Below are 27148 nucleotides of genomic sequence, written 5' to 3' on the forward strand. Positions count from 1 at the left end.
ACAAGCACTTCATAATGCCTAGAATTTCACAGCGGCATCCCCTTTGTGGCCTTAATACATTAATACACCCTAAAAAAATCCATGCCTTTTGTTGTGCCCTTCTACCTGTGTGTGCAGCGCGTCTCTCAGTCACACGGCTCTCCGGCACATGATCAGGTCTTCCAGGAAGATCGGGGACGCAACTACAGTACAGGTGTCCTTATCCAACTCCCAGGTGCATTTAGAAAATATTGGAAGAACTGTACACATTTATTTTTCATCAGCCAACAACATGCATAGGCCTAACGAACAGCAAAAGCACTAGCCTAAAGTACAAAAGCTGACCTATTCTATTCTGTGCGGGAAATAAATATTCCAAACATTGTCTGGGACAGTTGTGGGATGTGATAGATCTCAAATGAATATAACCACTAGCATCAAAAGAAAACTGTTTTAAGCAATGAAGCTGATGCAACAGATCAGAACGTTTAGCTTAAAATGTTGATAAACTATTAGTCTGTTTCTTCACATTATAAGCGCAGCAATGCACACACAGCAGGAGGCTATAAGCACAAATGTTCAATTAGCAGGAAAACGACATTATCAACAGTGACCGCAAATGAAATTATACATGTAATGTTTTTATTATAAAGGTGCATATTTATGGTGAAAATTATCTTCCCCAGAATTGAAACTCACGCGCTGCTTACTTATATGCCAGGTAGACTCTACACCCCTTTGTAAAGCAGATTCATGTGTTTACTTTTATAAACTTATTTGGCCACTTTAGGCTACATGAGGTTTGGACTATGATTCGAACAAGCCACAAATAAAAGTATTTGTTTCTTATGCTGGGCATCATTCACAAGTGATAGTATATAATTCACAAGTGATAGTATATAATTCACAAGTGATAGGCTAATATTGTCATCCATCGGAATATTCTTGATTTAATATTGTCTTTACATATGCTAAATAATATGTGTGACATTTGTTTTAATTTAAATGGACCATTATCATGCACCTGTATGGAAACAGGGAAACATTCATGTCCAATTTGTAAGTCGCTCTGGATAAGAGCGTCTGCTAAATGACTTAAATGTAAATGTAAATGTGTGGAGGACACTTTTCCCCCTGGTTAATTTTCATGCTATACTCCTGTTGTAAATATAAGTAATGTGCTTAATATTAGGAAAATTGAGAAATAAATATATTAGACATAGCCTATCGAAAGCTGATGGGATCCTCCTCTTTTTAGCAGAGGCCATCACTCTGTTTTCTCACATAATTGCTTAGCCTATAGTAATGTTGTGCAGCATGAGCTCTCATGAAGTGCTTGATTACATTTTCAAATACATTTGCATTGATGTCAGAGTGATTAGAGGGACAATAGATTGCTGAGTACCAGGCAGTTAGCAAGTTTGGTAGGCTACTAATGAGCATCAGAAGCACCAGAGCTTGGAGAAGCCTAATTACCATAACTAAAAGGTCATGTGGAATTTGACTGCCTTCATGACTCGTGACCGCTGGTGTGAAGGTAACACGGTCGCCATAACAGCTCTAATGGTACTCTCCCCTCTCTGTTACTCTTAAGCCTTTGGTAGACATTGTTACAGGTATGACACGGGACCAGGGTTGTCTGTAGGTCAAAAAGGTATCTTCTTCCCTCCCACCCTCCTCCAGTAGAATGGGCTCAACATGTATTAGTCAAACAGAGGCTGAGACTAATGACAGTGTGCATGGTGAGGGGGAATAATTGATATTACATGATTAACTGGTGTAATTGCTCTGCCTGTCATTACTGATTACACAGCCGGGAGAAGGCTGGGTTGATTGGGCCTCCCTTCAAATGTCATCCTCGAGTGAGTGTATGTTTTATACTCCATCCCCAACCATGAGGGGAAAAAACCTCACGTATAACAATATAACAATCAAGCACTGGATTTGACTAAATATGGAATGGAATGGAGTCATTTTGCATGATTAAAACATTGTTAGTTTTACATTGTTTTTCCCTGAATGTTTTCTAATCTCTGGCTGTCATTATTACTGTGATGGTTGAAGTCAAAGAAGAGAGATGTCATTCTGAATTCAGAAAAGGAGTGTGTAGACATCCGTTGATGAGTATTGGCGAGGTGGTGGTGAAAGGGGAACATATTTTGTGTGCAGTCCTGGATAAACTTTTATTTTCAGAGAACTTGAAAAGTTTTCCTTTGAAAATGAATTTGTAAAGATAATCTTTATTGTTAAAGTCTAAGGTGTTTCAATCAACACCAAGCTTTTAGGGCGTCCATTTCAACAGAGAGAGAGAGATGTTTATTTTTATCCCCTTGTGTACTTTAACTATTAGCACATTGTTACAACACTGTATATAGACATAATATAACATTTGAAATGTCTTTATTCTTTTGGAACTTCTGTGAGTGTAATGTTTACTGTTCATTTTTATTGTTTATTTCACTTTTTTTATTATCTCCTTGACTTGCTTTGGCAAGGTTAACATATGTTTCCCATGCCAATAAAGACACTCAAATTTAAACTGAATTGAGAGAGTGTCCCAGTTCACCCCTTATATTGTTCTTTAGAAGTCTGTTCCCCATTTTGAAAGAGGGTGTTTTTTTTGTCGATCCCCAGGTAATTTTCTGGTTCACACCTGCACCAACAACACACTGCTCTAGATATCCCAAGTTGCCATTTCTTGCAGGGATACCCTCAGATTATCTCTGCTCTTGCCTGAGGTTCTGTCTTTTGCCTATTGATTTTTTAACGATTTCAGTTTCATACAGCAGCCAAGGATAATAATGATCAAGAGCTGCTATCAAATAAACGTGACGGACCTTCAAATACCTTGAAGAGTACTGGCTTAGAGTACAGATACACACTCTATGCATGACTCAATGCTTCCACTTTCAATGTGTTGTCTGACTCACTGGTAGGTCAGTTAGAAGGCTGAATTCAAATATCAGAGATTTACATTCATAATAACGCTGGCACATTTGTATGTGTGTGTCGTGTGTGTGTGTGTGTGTGTGTATGTGTGTGTCTGTGTCTGTCTCTGTGTGATTTTGGGTGTGTGTGTATCTGTCTCTGTGAGTGTGTGTCTTTCACTGTGTGTGTGTGTGTATCTGTCTCTGTGAGTGTGTGTCTTTCACTGTGTGTGTGTGTGTGTGTGTGTGTGTGTGTGTGTGTGTGTGTGTGTGTGTGTGTGTGTGTGTGTGTGTGTGTGTGTGTGTGTGTGTGTGTGTGTGTGTGTGTGTGTGTGTGTGTGTGTGTGTGTGTCTGTCTCCCTGTGTCTGTCTCCCTGTGTGTGTGTGTGTGTGTGTGTGTGTGTGTGTGTGTGTGTGTGTGTGTGTGTGTGTGTGTGTGTGTGTGTGTGTGTGTGTGTGTGTGTGTGTGTGTGTGTGTGTGTGTGTGTGTGTGTGTTTGTGTGTTTCTGTCTCCCTGTGTGATTGTGGGTGCGTGTTTGTGTGATTGTGTGTGTGTGTGTGTGTGTGTGTGTGTGTGTGTCTGTCTCTGTGAGTGTGTCTTTCACTGTCTGTCTGTCTGTCTGTCTGTCTGTCTGTCTGTCTGTCTGTCTGTCTGTCTGTCTGTCTGTCTGTCTGTCTGTCTGTCTGTCTGTCTGTCTGTCTGTCTGTCTGTCTGTCTGTCTGTCTGTCTGTCTGTCTGTCTGTCTGTCTGTCTGTCTGTCTGTCTGTCTGTCTGTCTGTCTGTCTGTCTGTATCTCCAAGGCTACACCAGTCTATCGTGGTCCATCAGCACAGGTTAATAATGGGTGATCAACCTATTGCTGCACACCAAGTTCTCTCATGAATATGTATGAAACAAATACAAGTCTTTACAAATACAAATGTCTATATTGTTAAATCATTAAAGCTCATTGCCTGAGATTAAATGTGCATTAGATCTTATTTAAACATAGTGATTCTCACGTTCTCAATGAAGACAAATTAACTGCTCTTAGTGCTCCGAGCTAAATCGTTATACAACGAGGAATGGAGATATAAAAAAACAGATTACTAATTCATCAGTCCTTGCTCTGAGCTACTTTTGATATTAGAGTACCTTTGTACAGAAATAATTTAAATATATTTTTAAAAGCAGTCCACACTTGGAATGATAGAATTTGGCTGCTATTGTTTGAGGTAGAAGTCAGAGAGTAAGTGTGAAGTCGGTCACGGATTCCAAAAAATAGATAAAGACATGACAAATCACACAATGCAATATACAATAGCCAGAGCTTATCTATTTTATTTATTTTACCTTTATTTACCTTTAAGAACAAATTCTTATTTTCAATGACGGCCTGGGAACAGTAGGTTAACTGCCTGTTCAGGGGCAGAACGACAGATTTGTACCTTGTCAGCTCGAGGATTCGAACTTGCAACCTTTACGGTTACTAGTCCAACGCTCTAACCACTAGGCTACCCTGCCGCCCCATCTAAGTGTTCTGCACTCACAAATACGTACAGACAAACAAAAAAAAACATGTATAAAATGACAGAGGGGAGAAGAATGATGATGGAGTATGTGAGGGGTTCTTCAGAGAGAAGAGGTGCCCCATCCAGCCTCAGAAAAGCATCTTGACACACAATAATGACAGTAGGTTTCACATCTCTTTGAAGAACCAATGAAATGGCTATTGTTGATTCTTGGAGCAGACATTGACCTTGGTAACAGTAAACCTGTCTTGTTTGTAGTATTTGTAAAAATTCATAATGATTACCATTACTATGATAAATAGATTGATAATATTACTATAATGCGTACAACTATCCTGTCTAAATACAAAGGCTGCGGTCATTGTCCCTCAATGTTGCCAGGGTTACCAGGTACATAAATTAGCCCAGACATTGCTATACCTCATTACCAGAATCATAATGAAATCACATAGCCCACACTACTGTACCTCATTACCAGACTCATAATGGAATCACATAGCCCACACTACTGTACCTCATTACCAGAATCATAATGGAATCACATAGCCCACACTACTGTACCTCATTACCAGACTCATAATGGAATCACACAGCCCACACTACTGTACCTCATTACCAGACTCATAATGGAATCACACAGCCCACACTACTGTACCTCTTTACCAGACTCAAAATGGAATCACACAGCCCACACTACTGTACCTCATTCCAAGAATCATAATGGAATCACACAGCCCACACTACTGTACCTCTTTACCAGACTCAAAATGGAATCACACAGCCCACACTACTGTACCTCATTCCAAGAATCATAATGGAATCACATAGCCCACACTACTATACCTCATTACCAGACTCAAAATGGAATCACATAGCCCACACTACTGTACCTCATTACCAGACTCATAATGGAATCACATAGCCCACACTACTGTACCTCATTACCAGAATCATAATGGAATCACATAGCCCACACTACTGTACCTCATTACCAGAATCATAATGGAATCACATAGCCCACACTACTGTACCTCATTACCAGACTCATAATGGAATCACATAGCCCACACTACTGTACCTCATTACCAGACTCAGACTCATATAAATAAAAAAACAGAAATGCCTTTACATAAGATTTCAAACCTCGAAATTGAGCTCAGGTCCATTCAGTTTCCATTAATCATGCTTCAGATGTTTTTACACCTAGATTAGAGTCCACCGGTAGAACATTCAATTGATTGAACATTATTTGGAAAGGCACACACCTGTCTACTATATAAGGTCCCACAGTTGACAGTGCATGTCAGAGCAAAAACCAAGCCATGAGGTGGAAGGAATTGTCCGTAGATCTCCGAGACCGGATTGTGTCGAGGCACAGATCTGAATGGTACTCAAACAATTCTGCAGCATTGAAGGTCCATAAGAACACAGTGGCCACCATCATTCTTAAATGGAAGACCTTTGGAACCAACAAGCCTCTTCCTAGAGCTGGCCGCCTAGCCAAACTGAGCAATCGGGGGAGAAGGGCCTTGGTCAAGGAGGTGGCCAAGAACCCAATGGTCACTCCAAGACTGATCTTGTTTGCCTGAATGCGAAGGGTAACGTCGGGAGTAAACCTGGCACTATCCCTACGTTGAAGCATGGTGGTGGCAGAATCATGCTGTGGTTATGTTTTTCAGTGGCAGGGACTGGGAAACTAGTCAGGATCGTGGAAAAGATTAATTGAGCAAAGTACAGAGTGATCCTTGATGAAAACCTACTCCAGAGCGCTCAGGACCTCAGACTGAGGGTGAACGTACACCTTCCAACTGGAGTGGCTTCTGCACAAGTCTCTGAATGTCCTTGAGTGGCCAAGCCAGAGCCCGGACTTAAAGCCGATTGAACATCTCTGGAGAGACCTGAAAATAGCTATGCAGCGCTGCTCTCCATTTAACCTGACATAACTTTAGAGGATCTGCAGAGAAGAAAATGAGAAACTCTACAAATACAGGTGTGTCAAGCATGTAACGTCATACCCAAGAAGATTCGAGTCTGTGATCGCTGCTGAAGGTGCTGCAACAAAGTACTGAGTAAAGTGTCTGAATACTTTTATAAATGTTTTATTTCCATGTTTTTATTTCATACATTTGCAAAAATGTATAAAAAAGTTAGTAGGTTTTTCATTATGGGGTATTGTGATGTCATTATGGGATATTGTGTGTAAATTGATGATGATTTTTTAAAATCCATTTTAGAATAAGGCTGTATTCGTAACAAAATGTGGAAAAAGTCAAGGGGTCTGAATACTTTCCTGTAACGGCGTTCTTCGTTTGTCGAAAGAGAGTCGGACCGAAATGCAGCGTGGTGGTTACTCATGTCTTTAATGAATGAAACGACGATACATGAAATAACTTAATAAATACAACAACAAAAAAATCAAACGGGACGAAACCTAATACAGCCTGTCTGGTGAACACTACACAGAGACAGGAACAATCACCCACGAAATACACAGTGAAACCCAGGCAACCTAAATACGGTTCCCCATCAGAGACAACAAGAATCACCTGACTCTGATTGAGAACGCCTCAGGCAGCCAAGCCTATACTAGACACACCCCTAATCAGCCACAATCCCAATGCCTACAAAAAACCCAATACGACAATACAATAAACCCATGTCACACCCGGGCCTGAACAAATAATAAAGAAAACACAAAATACTAAGACCAAGGTGTGACATTTCCGAAGGCACTGTAGTGGAATCACATAGCCCAGACACTACTGTACCTCATTACCAGACTCAAAGTAGAATCACATAGCCCAGACACTACTGTACCTCATTACCAGACTCATAGAGGGGATCACTGAGTGCACATACTGATGACTGTTTTTCCAATTTCCTCTTTTAGCAGAAATTCAATGAACAGGCTATTGTTGCAGAACCTTTCCTGTAGTAAAATGGACAAATCTCCCTCTAGTGTCCTCATAGGTGGAATGTTGTAAAAAATAAATAATACTTTCGTCATTAATAAACATTGTAAAAATGTTGTTTTAAAATTTTTATATTTCAGTCTTCTGTGATGTATATAAAGTGTAATATTGGAATGAAAACTCAAAATGTAATACATTTCAACACTATTTCTGACAGGGTACAGGTGTCTTCTTTCTTTTAAGCCCATAACCATGTGTGTGTGGTGTATAGATTTGTTTAAGACTACCAAGAAACACTCTCTGTGACCCTGATTTTGCCCAATGCAGTAAAAGGTTTAACTAATGAATGACTTGAATGTGAAGTGGGCTCTCCACAAGACAATTAAATCCATTCAGATGCTGTGTAATTGTTTTTGCCTGCCTTAGGTAGTTGCATGACTGATACTACTAGTAATACCCATTCTCCCTGTCAATTCCTTCAGACTAGGTTAATATACTGTAGTCTCTCTCACAAAGGCCTCTTTCACTGTTGTTGGAATATTTTGTCTATTTTACATTTGTTGGGAGGGGGTGTGTGCCTGTGTGTGTGCATGTTTGTGTGTGTGTGTGTGCCTGTGTGCGTGCATGTTTGTGTGTGCGTGTGTGTGTGTGCTTGTGTGCCTGTGTGCGTGCATGTTTGTGTGTGTGTGTGTGTGCCTGTGCGCCTGCATGTTTGTGTGTGTGTGTGTGTGTGTGTGTGTGTGTGTGTGTGTGTGTGTGTGTGTGTGTGTGTGTGTGTGTGTGTGTGTGTGTGTGTGTGTGTGTGTGTGTGTGTGTGTGTGTGTGTGTGTGTGTGTGTGTGTGTGTGTGTGTGTGTGTGTGAATGTCTCCAGTGTGTGCTGGCTGTGTGTGTAGTGCCAAGGAGAACAGAAGCCCTGGGAGTGAGGGTGTTTAATAAATCATTGGGCAACGTTTCTCCACTGCTGTGCTAAGATCAGGAGGCAAGGTTGGAAAGTGGCGCAGAGGGTGTTTCTGAGTGTGCTTGGTCCTTTATCTTTATGTGTATGTTCTGCTCTGCACTGTGTCCAGGAGGCAGGCGTGGCTGATTAGCGTCCAGGAGGCAGGCGTGGCTGATTAGCGTCCAGGAGGCAGGCGTGGCTGATTAGCGTTCAGGAGGCAGGCTTCGCCGAGTAGAGTTCAGATGGCAGGTTTGGCCGAGGAGCAGTCAGGATGCAGGCTTGGCTGATTACCGTTCAGGAGGCAGGTTTGGCTGAGGACCGTTCAGGAGGCAGGTTTGGCTGATTAGCGTTCAGGAGGTAGGTTTTGCAGAGGAGCATTCAGGAGGCAGGTTTGGTCGAGAAGCATTCAGGAGGCAGGTTTGGCCGAGGAGCGTTCAGGAGGCAGGTTTGGCCGAGGAGCATTCAGGAGGCAGGTTTGGCCGAGGACCATTCAGGATGCAGGTTTGTCTGAGGACCGTTCAGGAGGCAGGTTTGTCTGAGGACCGTTCAGGAGGCAGGTTTCCTCGAGAGGCATTCAGGAGGCAGGTTTGTCTGAGGACCGTTCAGGAGGCAGGTTTGCTCGAGAGGCATTCAGGAGGCAGGTTTGCTGGAGAGGCATTCAGGAGGCAGGTTTGCTCGAGAGGCATTCAGGAGGCAGGTTTGTCTGAGGACCGCTCAGGAGGCAGGTTTGCTCGAGAGGCATTCAGGAGGCAGGTTTGCTCGAGAGGCATTCAGGAGGCAGGTTTGCTTGAGAGGCATTCAGGATGCAGGTTTGGCCAAGGAGTGTTCAGGAGGCAGGTTTGGCCGAGGAGTGTTCAGGATGCAGGTTTGGCTGAGGAGTGTTCAGGAGGCAGGTTTGGCCGAGAGGCATTCAGGAGGCAGGTTTGGCCGAGGAGTGTTCAGGGGGCAGGTTTGGCCGAGAGGCATTCAGGAGGCAGGTTTGGCCGAGGAGCGTTCAGGATGCAGGTTTGTCTGAGGACCGTTCAGGAGGCAGGTTTGGCCGAGAGGCATTCAGGAGGCAGGTTTGGCCGAGGAGTGTTCAGGAGGCAGGTTTGGATAGTAGTGTTGTTTCTTATAGAGAACCACATTGGACCCCAGAGCCTTCCCACAAACTGTGGGAAGGCTCTGGGAAGACACTGGGTAGACTGTGGGAAGACTGTGGAAAAATTCTGGGAGACTCTGGGAAGACCGTGGGTGCTCAAGGTGCGCAGTGTGTGTCTGGGGCACAACCTAATCTGGTTTCAGTCCTTTAACCCTGGTCCTGGGGAAACACAGTTGGTGCAGGTTTTTGTTCCAGCCCAGCACTACCAATTTATTTTACTAATCAAGGTCTCTATAATGTATGTTAGTACCGTGCTGGGTTTCCAGGAGCAAGGTTGAAGAAGACTAGTTTGGTAGAGTGAAGTAGACTCGTTCGGTAGAGTGAAGAAGACTTGTTTGGTAGAGTGAAGAAGACTCGTTTGGTAGAGTGAAGAAGACTCGTTTGGTAGAGTGAAGAAGACTAATTTGGTAGAGTGAAGAAGACTCGTTTGGTAGAGTGAAGAAGACTCGTTTGGTATCGTGAAGAAGACTCATTTGGTAGAGTGAAGAAGACTCGTTTGGTAGAGTGAAGAAGACTCGTTTGGTAGAGTGAAGAAGACTCGTTTGGTTGAGTGAATATCAGTCTCTCCACTGCCAGGATTTTCCAATCTCTCATCACTCTGCCAACTGTTAGAAGGGGCCTTTGTTAATCTATTCACTCTTATGGTATCTATTGGAGTGGGGAATGTGTGTGCACACAGTTAGTGCTGTCAGAGAGAGAGAGAGAAAGAGATGAGTTCTACTTTGCCAATGTGTCAGGGGAAGACTCTTTGAAATTAGATTGCTTTATTTTGTTGTTTTACCACTCAAGATGGGGCCTGATCAACCAAATGGGGCTGTGGGAAAATTGGAGCACTACAAACTAGTATGCCCATCAGTATCCTTTGGTTGAGAGAATAGGCATCGATCCGCACACGCATGCACACACACACACACACGTTCAGTTCCTTTGAGGCAAATCATGCTGTGTGTGTGTGTTTACCTGTCGTGGTTTAGTGAGGGGGCAACTCAGATTAAAACCTCTTTGTTGCCAAGGAGACCACTCAGACAGAAATGTTCCCGAGGCTCCTGGTGTCATTATGAAGCAATGAGATAGCTGTCACTCAACACACACACACACACACACACACACACACACACACACACACACACACACACACACACACACACACACACACACACACACACACACACACACACACACACACACACACACACACACACACACACACACACACACACACACACACACAGACAGAGACACACACACACACACACACACACACACACACACACACACACACACACACACACACACACACACACACACACACACACACACACACACACACACACACACACACACACACACACACACACACACACATTCATTGTCATTTCCCTTTCCTGTGATATGAGTTGGACCTGGTAGTCAGTTATCAGCGGTGTAAAGTTCTTAAGTAAAAAATACATCAAAGTACTATTTAAGCAGTTTTTTGGAGTATCATTACTTTACTTTAGTATTTATATTTGGACAACATTCCTACATGTACTTTTCACTCCATACATTTTCCCTGACACCCAAAAGTACTCGTTACATTTTGAATGTTTATCAGGACTGTTTATTAGGACAGAACATGGTCCACTTCACACACTTATTAAGAGAAGATCCCTGATCGTCCCAACTGTCTGTAGTGGAGGACTCACTAAACACAAATACTTAATTTGTAAATTATGTCTGAGTGTTGGCTATCTGTAAATACATTTTTTTTAAACTAGATAATTGTGCGGTCTGGTTTGCTTAATATAAGCAATTTGAAATTATTTATACTTTTACTTTTGATACTTAAGTATATTTAAAACCAAATACATTTAGACTTTTACTCAATAAGTATTTTACTGGGTGACTTTCCCTTGTACTTCAGTCATTTTCTATTTTAAGGTGTCTTTACTTTTACTCAAGTATGACAATTGTATACTTTTTCTACCACTTCCAGTAATACAAGTAATTATTTTAAATAATTGTACTTGTTAATATAGGTAGACACACTCTGGTAGATAGATTCCATGTATTTGAATATCTGTGAGACGGAGTTTTGCAACAGTTTATGCAACAAAACAGTACTTTGAAATATTTTTTACTTAAGAACTTTATACCACTGATCACTGGCTACCAGTTTCACAGGTACAACATGCCCCTGATATCCAATCCAATAAATAGAAATAGACCCTCCAGTGCAGATAGAGAAGGTAGAATTAAGTTACCCATCGCCAGACGGACAGAGTCTCCAGTCTCTTATCAATCGGCTAAATGAGAAAGTTTTCAGGACTCCTACAGACACCAGACAACTACACTACTGAACCTTTACCACATAAAGAGAGACAGATAGTTAGAAAGAGAGCAAGAGAGAGAGAGACAGAGAGAGACAGTTTATCTGAGCCAAAATTAGGGAAGCAGATTTTAACTGGGTGCCACAACCACAAACAACAACCAACTGCTCCCTCTGTCTGTCTCGGAGAGGGATAGGGATATATATATAAATTAAGACAATTAACAACAATGACAAGTGGTTTGACGAAGAATGCAAAAAAGAAAAAAAGAAATTGAGAAACCTATCCAACCAAAAACATAGAGACCCAGAAAACCTGAGTTTACGGCTACACTATGGTGAATCACTACAACAATACAGAAATACACTATGCAAAAAGATGGAACAACATGTCAGAAATCAGCTCAATGAAATTGAAGAATCCAGACTCTCTAACCACTTCTGTGAAAATTGGAAAACATTAATTAAACAAACAACAAAATAAAGAGTTATCTATCCAAAATGGAGATGTATAACAAAGATCAAACAGCAAAAACATATACATGATCAAATACAAATCTTAGAATCAAATATTAAAGACTACTAGAACCCACTGGATTCTCCAATTACATTGAATGAACTAAAGGACAAAATACAAATCCTCCAACCCAAAAAAGGCCTGTGGTGTTGATGGTGTTGACTAGAAGCACAAGCATTTCGCTACACTCGCATTAACATCTGCTAACCATGTGTATGTGACAAATAAAATTGGATTTGATTTGATTTGATTTGGTATCCTCAATAAAATAATAAAATATACAGACAACATCATCCTTAGCTCTGGTATCTTCCCAATATATGGAACCAAGGACTAATCACCCCAATACACACAAGTGGAGAGAAATTTGTCCCCAATAACTACTGTGGGATATGCATCAATCCCTTGCATTATCATTAACCTCTCTGGGATATATGGGATGGTAGCGTCCCACCTTGCCAACAGCCAGTGAAAGTGCAGGGTGCCAAATTCAAAACAACAAAGATCTCATAAATTTAATTCCTCAAGCATACAAGCATTTTACACCATTTTAAAGATACAATTCTCGTTAATCCAACCACAGTGTCTGATTTCAAAAATACTTTACAGCGAAAGCACCACAAACGATTATGTTAGATCACCACCAACTCACAGAAAAACACAGCCATTTTTCCAGCCAAAGAGAGGAGTCACAAAAAGCACAAATAGAGATAAAATTTCTCACTAACCTTTGATGATCTTCATCAGATGACACTCATAGGACTTAATGTTACGCAATACATGTATGTTTTGTTCGATAAAGTGCATATTTTTATCAAAAAATCTAATTTTACATTGGCGCATTACGTTCAGTAGTGCTAAAAGATGCGGTGATTGTGCAGAGAGCCACATCAATTTACAGAAATACTCATCATAAATGTTGATGAAAATTCTGTCTTATACATGGAATTAGAGATGTCCTTCTCCTTAATGCAACTGCTGTGTCAGATTTCAAATTTTTTTACGGAAAAAGCAAACCGTGCAATAATCTGAGTTCAGCGTTCAGACAACAAAGCAGCCAAAAAGATATCCGCCAAATTGTGTAGTCAACATTAGTCAGAAATAGCATTATAAATATGCACTTACCTTCGATGATCTTCATCAGAATGCATTTCCAGGAATCCCAGTTCCAAGATAAATGTTTGATTTGTTCAATAATATCCAAATATCTTATTTTGATAGCGCGTTTGGTAAACAAATCCAAACACACATTCAGGTCCAGCCGAATATCGGACAAAAAGTTCAAAAAGTTATATTACATCCCGTAGAAACTTGTCAAACGTAGTATAGAATCAATCTTTAGGATGTTTTTATCATAAATTTGCAATAATGTTCCAACCGGAGAATTCCATTGTCTATAGAAAAGCAATGGAACGAGAGCCAACTATCTCCTGACCGCGCATCACGTGCCTGTGGCACTCTGCCAGACACCTGGCTCAATCTCCTCTTATTCGCTCCCACTTCACAGTAGAAGCCTCAAACAAAGTTCTAAAGACTGTTGACATCTAGTGGAAGCCTTAGGAAGTGCAATATGACCCCATGTACACTTTATATTGGAATGTCAAAGAGTTGAAAAACTACAAACCTCAGATTTCTCACTTCCTGGTTGGATGTTTCTCAGGTTTCCACCTGCCATATGAGTTCTGTTATACTCACAGACATCATTCAAACAGTTTTAGAAACTTCAGAGTGTTTTCTATACAATATTAATAAAATGCATATATTAGAAAGTGGGACTGAGAAGCAGGCAGTTTACCTTGGGAACCTTATTCATCCAAGCTACTCAATACTTCCTCCCTGTCACCAAGAATTAACAGCAGACAAGTTCATTTCCTCAGTGAAAACAATGTACTGAGCAAATGTCAAATTGTCTTTTTCCCAAATGACCATACAACAGACCATGTATTCACCTTAATGGACAAAGAAGCAAACCAAAAGCTGAAGTCTTGTCATGCTTTGTTGTTTTCAAAAAACGTTTTGACTCAATTTGGCATGAGGGTCTGCTATACACATTGATGGAAGTGGTGTAGGGGGAAAACATACAACATTATAAATGCACACAAACAAACGTGTACACAAACAAACGTCTGGTTAAAATTGGCAAAAAACACACACGTTTCTTTCCACAAGGACTTGGGGTGAGACAAGGATGCAGCTTAAGCCCCACTTCAACAAATATATCAACAAATGTGTGAAGGTACTAGAACAGTCTGCAGCACCCGGCCTCACCCTACTAGAATCTGAAGTCAAATGTCAACTGTTTGCTGTTTACTGATGATATGGTGCTTCTGTCACCAACGAATGAGGGCCTGCCTATAGCAGCACCTAGATCTTCTGCACAGATTCTGTCATACCTGGACCCTGACAGTAAATCTCAGTAAGACAAAAATAATGGGATTCCAGAAAAGGTCCACTTGCCAGGACCACAAATTAACAAAAACTCCATCGAGACACCGTTTCCCTAGAGCACACAAAAAACTATACATCAGCGCCACAGGTAACTTCCACAAAGCTGTGAACAAGCTGAGACAAGGCAAGAAGGGCCTTCTATGCCATCAAAATGAACATACCATTTGACATACCAATTAGGATCAGTTATATAACCCATTGTCCTTTATCGTTGTGAGTTCTGGAGTACGCTCACCAACCAATAATTCACAAAGTGGGACAAACACCAAATTGAGACTCTGCTTGCAGAATTCTGCAAAAATATCATCTGTGTACAACGTAAAACATCAAATAATGCCTGCTGAGCAGAATTAGGCTGGTGCCCGGTAATGATCAAAATCCAGATAAGAGTTGTTATTAAATATAACCACCTAAATCGAAGCGATTTCCAAAACTTCCATAACAAAGCCATCACCTACAGAGAGATAAACCTGCAGAAGAGTCCCGTAAGCAAGCTGGTCCTGGGGCTCTGTTCATAAACACAAACAGACCCTAAAGAGCACATGGACAGCAAAACAATTAACCCCAACCAAATAATGAGAAAATAAAAAGACATTTCCATGACACTTTGTTAAGAATTCATAAAGAAACTGAGCAAACTATAATGCTATGTGACCAGAGAGTACCAGAGTACACAGTGGCAGAATACCTGGCCACTGTGACTGTGCCAAACTTAAGGAAAGCTTTGACTATATGTGACCCGATTCAGGAAACTAGGCATATGTTGCAAGTCAAGACTTCACAGGAGAGCTGTTTGAGCATTAAAAATATATTTTTTATCAAACTGCGTTTTGTGGCAGAAATGCCTTCTCAAACATGTGAATGTTCATATGCCTTAACATCAAACTTGTATGCCATCTTTAAAAATGAATAAAATTGTTAAGGCTTGGTCGCACATGGGTCTTCCGAATGGACAATGACACCAAATATACTTCCAAAATTGTGGCAAAATGTCTTAATATTTTTTTGGGGCAGAACTGAAAAAGCGTGTGCCAGCAAGGAGGCCTACAAACCTGACTCAGTTACACCAGCTCTGTCATGAGGAATGACCCAAAATTCACACAACTATTGTGGGAAGCTTGTGGAAGGCTTCCCAAAACGTTTGACCCAAGTTAAACAATTTCCAGGCAATGCTACAAAATACTAATTGAGTGTATGTAAACTTCTGACCCACAGGGAATGTGATGGAAGAAATAAAAACTGAAATAAATAATTTTCTCTACTATTATTCTGACATTTCACATTCTTAAAATAAAGTGGTGATCCTAACTGACCTAAACCAGGGAATTTTTACTAGGATTAAATGTCAGAAATGATGAAAGACTGAGTATAAATGTATTTGTCCATGGTGTAAACTTCTGACTTCAACTGTATATATAGGGGACACAACCAGCTCTGCAGATTTTGCTGTGAAGATTCAGAATCATTAAATAATTTGTTTTGGCCCTGTCCATATGTAGCTTGTTTTTGATCACAGGTCCAGAAATGGTTGAAGTGCAATATTTGCCTGGAGCTAACTCTGCAGTTAGCACTACTGGGTGATTTGAAAAGTCATAGTCAATGAATCAATAATATAATAATACTTTTAGCAAATATATTTATCTTTAATTTACAATCTGTAGACGGCTGAGTGTGCCTTTCGCTAGCCAATCTGTTGTACTCTTTATTTGAAAGTGCAAGTGCCAAACCTGGCGAGATAACTTCAAATCAGAGTCGAGTCCACAGACTTGAGGCTTCAAGTCCAAGTCAATCCTTAAATTATTGTATTTTCAATCAAGTCGAGTCTCAAGTCAACAACATGTGACTCGAGTCAGACTTGAGTCCAAGACATGTGGCTCTTGTTCACACCTCTGTAAAATACCCTCAAAGTAAAGGTGAAATTCTGTGCTGTCGCCTCATATAAAACATTTGATCTCAAATCCTTAATGCTGGAGTATAAAGCCAAATTGAACATTTTGGCTTCACTGTCCAACTACATACGTATTGGGGAGTGTACATCTAGAGGACAGGTATAAACATGCATTATCTTTGAACAGTATCCAAATGAACAACAGCAATTAACTTTGTATATTCTCCACTTGAACAACAGCCATCAACTCTGAATAGCCACCCTTGAACAACCCCCATTATCTTTGAATAGTCTCTCCTTGAACAATAGCCATTGTCAGTAATCAACAACGGGCCATGGGCCTACCAGCAGCTGTTGATATTGATGTGTTTTACTCCTGTTGAACTCAGTGGGAGAGAGAGGCTAAAAACAGTCCTGCTGTCACCCCACTAGGTGCTAATGATTTAACCTCAAGTATTTCCATATACAACAATAATCATTAGGGGGATGGAAACAGCAAGTCAACCAGCAGTAAACACACACACACCTCAAATATAATAAATCAATGTGTCACATAATTGCTTGACTGACCTTTGCTGATAAGAAACAGGAGGAATTTGAAATCTCTATCACTCAATGTCTCATTGTGTATCTCCCCACTCCTTCCTCTCCCACTATTTGTACACAAATACCTTTGGCCTGTTTGGATTTAGACTAGGCAGCTATAGGTAGCAGCCTGGATTGGTAATAGGCTGCTTTAGCTAGCTGATTGGGAATAGGCAGCTATAGCTAGCTGTGTGGATTGGGAATAGACAGCTATAGCTAGCTGTTTGATTTTGGAGTAGACAGCTATAGCTAGCTGTTTGGATCGGGAACAGGCAGCTATAGCTAGCTGTTTGAATTGGGAGTAGGAGGTATAACTAGCTGTTTTGATTTTATTAACAGGCAGCTATAGCTAGCAGTTTGGACGGGAACAGGTAGGTTTAGCCAGCTGTTTGGATTGTGAACAGGCAGGTTTAGCTAGCTGTTTGGATTGGGAATATGCAGCTAAAGCTAGCTGTTTGAATTAGGAGTAGGCAGCTATAGCTTTCAGTTTGGATTGGCAATAGGCAGGTATAGCTAGCTGTTTGAATTTGGAGTAGACAGCTGTAGCTAGCAGTTTGAATTTGGAGTAGACAGCTATTGCTAGCTGTTTGAATTGGGAATAGGCAGCAATAGCTAGCTGTTTGATTTGGGAACAGACAGCTATAGCTAGCTGTTTGGATCGGGAACAGGCAGCTATAGCTAGCTGTTTGAATTGGGAGTAGGAGGTATAACTAGCTGTTTTGATTTTATTAACAGGCAGCTATAGCTAGCATTTGGAGTTGGGTAACAGCTATTTAGCAAGCTGTTTGGATTGTGAACAGGCAGGTTTAGCTAGCTGTTTGGATTGGGAATATGCAGCTAAATTGCAAGCTGTTTGAATTAGGATTAGGCAGATATAGCTTTCAGTTTGGATTGGCAATAGGCAGGTATAGCTAGCTGTTTGAATTTGGAGTAGACAGCTGTAGCTAGCAGTTTGAATTTGGAGTAGACAGCTATTGCTAGCTGTTTGAATTGGGAATAGGCAGCAATAGCTAGCTGTTTGAATTGGGAACATGCAACTATAGCTATCAGTTTGGATTGGGAATAGTCAGGTATAGCTAGCTGTTTGGATTGGGAGTAGGCAGCTACAGCTAGCTGTTTGAATTTGAAGTAGACAGCTATAGCTAGCCATTTGCAGTTGGAGTAGACAGCTATAGCAAGCTGTTTGGATTGGGAATAGGCAGCTATAGCTAGCTCTTTGAATTGGGAATAGGCAGAATTAGCTAGCAGTTTTATTGGGAGCAAGCTGTTTGGATTTGGATTAGGCAGATATAGCTAGCTGTTTGAATTGGGAATAGGCAGCAATAGCTAGCAGTTTGCACTGGGAATAGGCAGCTATAGCTAGCAGTTTGCATTGGCTATAGGCAGCTATAGCTAGCTGTTTGAATTGGGCATAGGCAGCTATAGCTAGCTATTTGAATTTATTTGGAGTATACAGCTATAGCCAGCAGTTTGGTTTGGGAGTAGGCAGCAATAGCTAGCAGTTTGGATTTGGAATAGGCAGGTACATCTAGCTGTTTGGATTGGGAATGGGCAGGTCAATCTAGCTGTTTGGATTGGGAATAGGCAGCTATAGATAGCAATTTGGATTGGGAATATGCAGCTTTAGCTAATTGCTTGGATTGGGAATAGGCAGGTACATCTAGCTGTTTGGATTGGGAATAGGTAGCTATAGCTAGCAGTTTGGATTGGGAATATGCAGTTTTAGCTAACTGCTTGGATTGGGAATAGGCAGGTCAATCTAGCTATTTGGATTGGGAATAGGCAGCTATAGGTAGCAGTTTGGATTGGTAATAGGCAGCTTTAGCTAATTGCTTGGATTGGGAATAGGCAGGTACATCTAGCTGTTTGGATTGGGAATAGGCAGGTAAATCTAGCTGTTTGGATTGGGAATAGGCAGCTATAGGTAGCAGTTTGGATTGGGAATAGGCAGCTTTAGCTAATTGCTTGGATTGGGAATAGGCAGGTACATCTAGCTGTTTGGATTGGGAATAGGCAGGTAAATCTAGCTGTTTGGATTGGGAATAGGCAGCTATAGCTAGCTGTTTGGATTGGGAATTAGCAGCTATAGCTAGCAATTTGGATTTGGAATAGGCAGCTATAGCTAGCTGTTTGAATTGGGCATAGGCAGCTATAGCTAGCTATTTGAATTTATTTGGAGTATACAGCTATAGCCAGCAGTTTGGATTGGGAGTAGGCAGCAATAGCTAGCTGTTTGGATTGGGAATATGCAGTTTTAGCTAATTGCTTGGATTGGGAATAGGCAGGTCAATCTAGCTATTTGGATTGGGAATAGGCAGCTATAGGTAGCAGTTTGGATTGGTAATAGGCAGCTTTAGCTAATTGCTTGGATTGGGAATAGGCAGGTACATCTAGCTGTTTGGATTGGGAATAGGCAGGTAAATCTAGCTGTTTGGATTGGGAATAGGCAGCTATAGGTAGCAGTTTGGATTGGGAATAGGCAGCTTTAGCTAATTGCTTGGATTGGGAATAGGCAGCTTTAGCTAATTCCATGGATTGGGAATAGGCATCTATAGCTCGCTATTTGAAGTTGGAGTAGACAGCTATAGCTAGCAGTTTGAATTGGGAGTAGGCTGCTAAAGCTATCTGTTTGGATTGGGAATAGGCAGGAAAATCTAGCTGTTTGGATTGGGAGTAGGCAGCTATAGCTAGCTGTTTGGATTGGGAATTAGCAGCTATAGCTAGCAATTTGGATTTGGAATAGGCAGCTATAGCTAGCTGTTTGGATTGGGAATAGGCAGTTATAGCTAGCTGTTTGGAATAGGACTAGGCAGCTATGGCTAGCTGTTTAGATTGGGAATAGGCAGCATTTGCTAACTGTTTTCATGTTCAGACAAATTTTACCGACCAGCTCGAGTCAGGTTTATATTGCAACATTTTAAATTATTTTGGGGGGATTTAAGTAGATATGGATAAAAGTAGAGACTCAGAGCTTAAAAGTGTATATCATACAATACAGTTGAGGAACGATGGGAACATCACTTTTGAGAAAATGGTACCTACTGCAGAGCTCTTTTTTGTCTACACGCATTCAGCATCGTTCACACCCTCTAGTAGAACCCTCGACATAATCCGCTGAAAAGGCCGGGCGCAAAATTATTATTATTATTATTTTTTTTATATTTATCTTTCATACATTCACAAGTGCAATACACCAAATTAAGGCTCCACTTCTTGTTAATATATACCATCATGTCCGATTTAAAAAAGGCTTCACAGCGAAAGCACACCATGTGATTTTGTTAGGTCAGAGCCTAGTCACAAAAACACAACCATTTTCCAGCCAAAGAGAGGAGTCACAAAAAGCAGAAATAGAGATACAATGAACAGACAGGTCTACAAGTCTGCGGCACTACAGGAGACACAGAATCACACACACAAAAAAACACACTCTTCATTAAAGGACCAGATGGATTCTCATTTTTCCAATAGACCTCCCACTGCATAGTTATAAAACAGAGTGTGTGTTTGTCTTTGTGTGCATGTGTGTACGTGTCTGTGTATGCGTGTGTTCATGTGTGTGCGCATGTGTGATTGTAATGGACTGACATTATTAGTTCTGTGCTGGGTGTTAACCTCTATCAAGGCATCTGCTGTGTTAATGTGATGTCACTGTAATACAATAACTTTCCAGAGATTTGTCTCATCCTTTATTTCTCTCTCTCTGAGGAAGTCTCAGAGATTCATCTGGTCATCTGAGAACGGTTGAGGTTCATCTCCAGTACATTTTTATCATATCTAATGACCCTCCAGCAACTTCAAGGTGACCTGTGGAGCAGCAGTTACACCATGATACTACCATATCTGTATCTCACTCCCTCCCTCACTCACTCACTCCCTCCCTCTCTCACTCCCTCTCTCACTCCCTCCCTCACTCCTCACACCCTCTCTCACTCCCTCACTCACTCACTCACTCACTCCCTCTCTCTCTCTCTCTCTCTCTCTCTCTCTCTCTCTCTCTCTCTCTCTCTCTCTCTCTCTCTCCCTCCCTCACTCCCTCTCTCACTCCCTCTCTCACTCCCTCCCTCACTCACTCCCTCTCTCACACCCTCTCTCACTCCCTCTCTCACTCCCTCCCTCACTCCCTCCTTCACACACTCCCTCTCTCTCCCTCCCTCTCTCCTCCCTCCCTCTCTCTCTCTCTCTCTCTCTCTCTCTCTCTCTCTCTCTCTCTCTCTCTCTCTCTCTCTCTCTCTCTCTCTCTCACTCTCACTCCCTCTCTCACTCCTTCCCTCACTCCCTCCTTCACACCCTCCCTCTCTCTCACTCCCTCCCTCACTCCCTCCCTCCCTCTCTCACTCCCTCCCTCTCTCACTCCCTCCCTCACACCCTCTCTCACTCCCTCCCCACACCCTCTCTCACTCCCTCCTTCACTCCCTTCTTCACTCTCTCACTCTAATCCCACCTTCACTCTAATCCCTCTCTGGTTTACTCAAGGTGTACAAAGCCTTTCACCTTAATGGACTTGACAGAGCCATATTGTTATCCTACACCACACATCTCCTCTCTCTCTCTCTCTCTGTCTCTCTCTCTGTCTCTCTCTCTCTCTCTCTCACTCTCTTTCCATATACCCATATATCCCCCACCAGCCACCTACAGTAAACCCCCCCTTCCCCCATTTTTTATCTCTCTGTCTCTCTCCCTTGTGCGTCTGATGGTTTTCGTTTATAAAAGTGACTCATGTTAAATTCCCTGCCCCCCTGTGGTGAAGCCCTGTAGAGATGGAGAAGTGGAGAGAGGAGGAGAGCAGAGAGTGATTTGTTGTTCCAGGTAGTCGCTCCTTTGGAAGGTGTAATGGTCCAAAGCTCTTCAAAGTGACTCCCATCTGTCAAAAGAGCTCAGACAGCCGTGTACTACAGCTCACTGGCTGGGATTTGGAGGTGTGTGTGTGTGTGTGTGTGTGTGTGTGTGTGTGTGTGTGTGTGTGTGTGTGTGTGTGTGTGTGTGTGTGTGTGTGTGTGTGTGTGTGTGTGTGTGTGTGTGTGTGTGTGTGTGTGTGTGTGTGTGTGTGTGTGTGTCTGTACATGCATGTTTGCGTGAGTGTGAGCATGAGTGTGTGACTGTAAAATGGCTCTGTGGCTTGGATGGAGGGCTCTAGGTTGCCTGCTCTGTTCCCTCTTGAGCTCTATCACAGTCAATAGAGACAGGAGTCTATGCAGTGCCACCTTTATACATTCCCTAGCAGGGATTCAAGTGGAAGAAAATCAGGAACATTCACAGTTTTCTTGGGAAGCAATTACAATGTACAGTTGAAGTCGGAAGTTTACATACACTTAGGTTGGAATCATGAAAACTCATTTTTCAACCACTCCACAAATTTCTTGTTAAACAAACTATAGTTTTGGCAAGTCGGTTAGGACATCTACTTTGTGCATGATGCAAGTAATTTAACCAACAATTGTTTACAGACAATTTATTTCACTTATAATTCACTGTATCACAATTCCAGCAGGTCAAAAGTGTCCATACATTTAACTGTGCCTTTGAAGAGCTTGGAAAATTAGGCTAATTGGCTAATTGACATCATTTGAGTCAATTGGAGGTGTACCTGTGGATGTATTTCAAGGACTACCTTCAAACCCAGTGCCTCAGTGCTTGACATCATGGGAAAATCAAAAGAAATCAGCCAAGAACTCAGAAAAAAAATGTTGCCCTCCACAAGTCTGAATTGAATCATTTTGTAAATTCAGGCATTAAGACAAAACGTGGAAAAAGTCAAGGTGTATGAATAGTTTCTGTAAGAGGCTGTATCTAGATGGTTTTAAAAAACATAGATTCGATCCTATCATACATCCCCCTATAGTAAGCATACTTAAATAATAACCACTCATACTTATGAATCATTTACTTCTACTTTACATCACCTACCACCTTCTCCTGTACTAGCCATTATACCACCTCAAATCAAATCAAATCAAATTGGTCACATACACATGGTTAGCAGATGTTATTGCGAGTGTAGCAAAATACTTGTACTTCTAGTTCCGACCGTGCAGTAATATGTAATAAGTAATCTAACAATTACCTTATACACACAAGTGTGAAGGAATGAATAAGAGTATCCGTAACATATCCCAGTCCACATGATCGAAGCAATCTTGAAGTGTGGAATCAGATTGGTCGGACCAGCTTTGAACAGACCTGAGCACGGGCGTTTCCTGTTTTAGTTTCTGTCTATAGGCTGGGAGCAACAAAATGGAGGCCGTGATCAGATTTGCCGAAAGTAAGGCGAGGGAGGGCTTTGTATGCGTTGTGGAAGTTAGAGTAGCAATCATCCAGAATGCTGCCAGCCCGGGTCGTGCATTGGATATGCTGAAAAAATTTAGGAAGCCTTGTTTTCATATTAGCTTTGTTAAAATCCCCATATACAATAAATGCAGCCTCATGATATGTGGTTTCCAGTTTACATAGACTCCAATGAATGTCTTTCAGGGCGGACGAGGTGTCTGCTTGGGGGAAGGGAATATACACTGCTGTGATTATAATCGAAGATAATTCTCTTGGTAGACCATGTGGTCAGCATTTGATTGTTTAGGAACTCTAGGTCAGGTGAACAAAAGGACTTGAATTGATGTACAGTATATTGTTATGATCACACCACGAGTCATTAATCATGAGGCAAACACCCCCACCCTTCTTCTTACCAGAGAGATGTTTTTTCTGTCAGCACGATGGGTGGATTTGATATATGCCTGTTGATATGGAGGATTTGTTTAGGTTCTGAGTTTGAGAAAATAACATAGTTTAGGAGACAAAGCTGAACGATAAATTATGCCGATGCTGTCTGGCTATGTGTGTCTTTGCTATAAAGGATCTCAGGATCTCTCTGCTGCTAACTTGTAGCGCGGCCGGTAACTTGTAGGACGCTGCTAACTTGTAGCGCGGCCGGTAACTTGTAGGACGGCTGCTAACTTGTAGCACCGCCGGTAACTTGTAGGATGTCTGCTAACATCTAGCGCGGCCGGTAACTTGTAGGACGGCTGCTAACTTGTAGCACGGCCGGTAATTTGTAGGATGGCTGCTAACTTGTAGCGCAGCCGGAAACTTGTACCCTATAAATTGTGAAGACGAGGCAGTGGGTTAAAACTCGGTGAAGATTAATATGACATGTTTAGATGCTACAGAGAAACACAGAGTGTGTGTGTGGGGGGGGGTGAAAGAGAGAGATAAAGAGAGAGAGACAGAACAGAGAGCAAATGAGAGATAGGCAGAGAGATAATGAGAGAGAGAGAAAGAGAGAAAATGAGAGAGAGAATGAGAGATCAGAACAGAAAGAGAATGAGAGAGAGAAAGAGAGAGGTTGAGAGATTGAGAGAGAGAGAGAGGTTGAGAGATTGAGAGAGAGAGAGAGAGAGAGAGAGAGAGAGAGAGAGAGAGAGAGAGAGAGAGAGAGAGAGAGAGAGAGAGAGAGAGAGAGAGAGAGAGAGAGAGAGAGAGAGAGAGAGAGAGAGAGAGAGAGAGAGAGAGAGAGAGAGAGAGAGAGAGAGAGAGAGAGAGAGAGAGAGAGAGAGAGAGAGAGAGAGAGAGAGAGAGAGAGAGAGAGAGAGAGAAATTGAGAGAGAGAGAGAGAGGGAGAGAGTGAGAAGTAGTGTGACCTGTTTCCATTTTCTGCCAGGCCTTAACAGTCTAACATCCCTATAGGGACCTGCTCTAAATACAGGCTTTAATTAAACCAGCATTGTATTGGCCCATGTGAGTAAAGACAGTTACTGGGTCAGCATTTTATTGGCCCATCTGAGTAAAGACAGTTACGGGGTCAGCATTGTATTGGCCCATCTGAGTAAAGACAGTTACGGGGTCAGCATTGTATTGGCTCATGTGAGTAAAGACAGTTACTGGGTCAGCATTGTATTGGCCCATGTGAGTAAAGACAGTTACTGGTTCAGCATTGTCTTGGCCCATCTGAGTAAAGACAGTTACTGGGTCAGCATTATCTTGGCCCATCTGAGTAAAAACAGTTGGCTTTCATTCTCAACTGTTGGATAAAATACAAGTTCAAAGATACAAGATCAACATGTGGAACAATCTGATTGGATATTGGCATATACGCTACTCTCATATTAAACAAAAAAACATATTGATGGCCATTTTCATGGGTATTGGCCAATTGGCAGTCTGATATTAATCTTTATCACTCAAATATGTCACTGTTGTCTGGTTTGCAATAGAACACAACTGACTGTTCTATTGAAGTCCATCTCTAGTCTCTAGGCTCTCTGTCCCTGCACTGAGCCACTGCAGATGTGTGAGAGAGAGAGAGAAGAAGTGGGAAGAAGAGAGAGAAAGAGAATGAGGGAGAGAGAGAGAGAGAGAGAGAGAGAGAGAGAGAGAGAGAGAGAGAGAGAGAGAGAGAGAGAGAGAGAGAGAGAGAGAGAGAGAGATGAAGAAGTGGGAAGAGAATGAGAGAATGAGAGAGAGAGAGAGAGAGAGAGAGAGAGAGAGAGAGAGAGAGAGAGAGAGAGAGAGAGAGAGAGAGAGAGAGAGAGAGAGAGAGAGAGAGAGAGAGAGAGAGAGAGAGAGAGAGAGAGAGAGAGAGAGAGAGAGAGAGAGAGAGAGAGAGAGAGAGAGAGAGAGAGAGAGAGAGAGAGAGAGAGAGATGAATGGACAGAAGCATTGACCTTGGTGTTTGATCCGTCTCTCAGGAATGACCTCCAACGGCAAGCCTTGATCAGGAAATATGGCCCCGGACGAGAGGAACAGAACAAGATCAAACTGTGGACTGAAACAGCACCTTCTGTTGCTGAACACTCACACACACACACACACACACGCACACAAACACACAAACACACACACACACACACACCACCTGTCCCCGAGTAGACTTTAGGTGAGATGAGCAGGGATCTGTCCCATTAATCTCGTACGTGAACAAGGCCAGTTGCCGATGGTAACAGGAGTGTTGCCGTAGCGCCCAGGAGAATGGCAGCAGATTTGGCTGATGACAGAACCACCCACGACAGGTGGCTAATGAGACCCGGGGACAACAGGGCTGAGACACACACACACACACACACACACACACACACACACACACACACACACACACACACACACACACACACACACACACACACACACACACACACACACACACACACACGCACACACACACACACACACACACACACACACACACACACACACACGCACACACATACACACACACACACACACACACACACACACACACACACACACACACACACACACACACACACACACACACACACACACACACACACACACACACACACACACACACACACACACACACACACACACACACACACACACACACACACACACACACACACATACACACACACATACACACACACGCTGAATTAAACCAACAGAATCAATTAAAAAGACAGAAAACACCTACTTTATATATCATACTATTTACAATATGTACACAAAACCACAAATATTAACACTTTCAAAGCGTTCAAACATAAACACAAAGTAAGACAATTATTACAACCGCATCTCCCACAACATTTTAGAGAAACACACACATGTCCACACCTGCTGCTGTCCCTGTAGAGATGAAGACAGAGGGACTTGGAGCCGAGCCCCAACCAGGCAGAACCAGTCAAGATGGGCAGGAGATCTCTAACCAACAAGACACACACACCAGGGTAGACACACACACCAGGGTAGACACACACACCAGGGTAGACAAACACATCTGTGGCATTGCTTTCAAAAAGGCATCATCACCGTCTTCAGTATAATCATCCTCTTCGTCATCTTCATCATCGTTGTCATCATCACTACCAACTTCATCACCATAACATCCTTATCATCATCATTATCATCATCACCATCACACCATTATCATGATTGTGATTGCCATCATTATCATCATCACCATACCATCGTCACCATCATCATTATCATCATAGCCATGGTATCATTATCATTATCGCCATCGTCGTAATATCATCA

This window comes from Oncorhynchus gorbuscha, linkage group LG13 (assembly GCF_021184085.1).
Source record: "Oncorhynchus gorbuscha isolate QuinsamMale2020 ecotype Even-year linkage group LG13, OgorEven_v1.0, whole genome shotgun sequence".
NCBI classification, from domain to species: domain Eukaryota; kingdom Metazoa; phylum Chordata; class Actinopteri; order Salmoniformes; family Salmonidae; genus Oncorhynchus; species Oncorhynchus gorbuscha.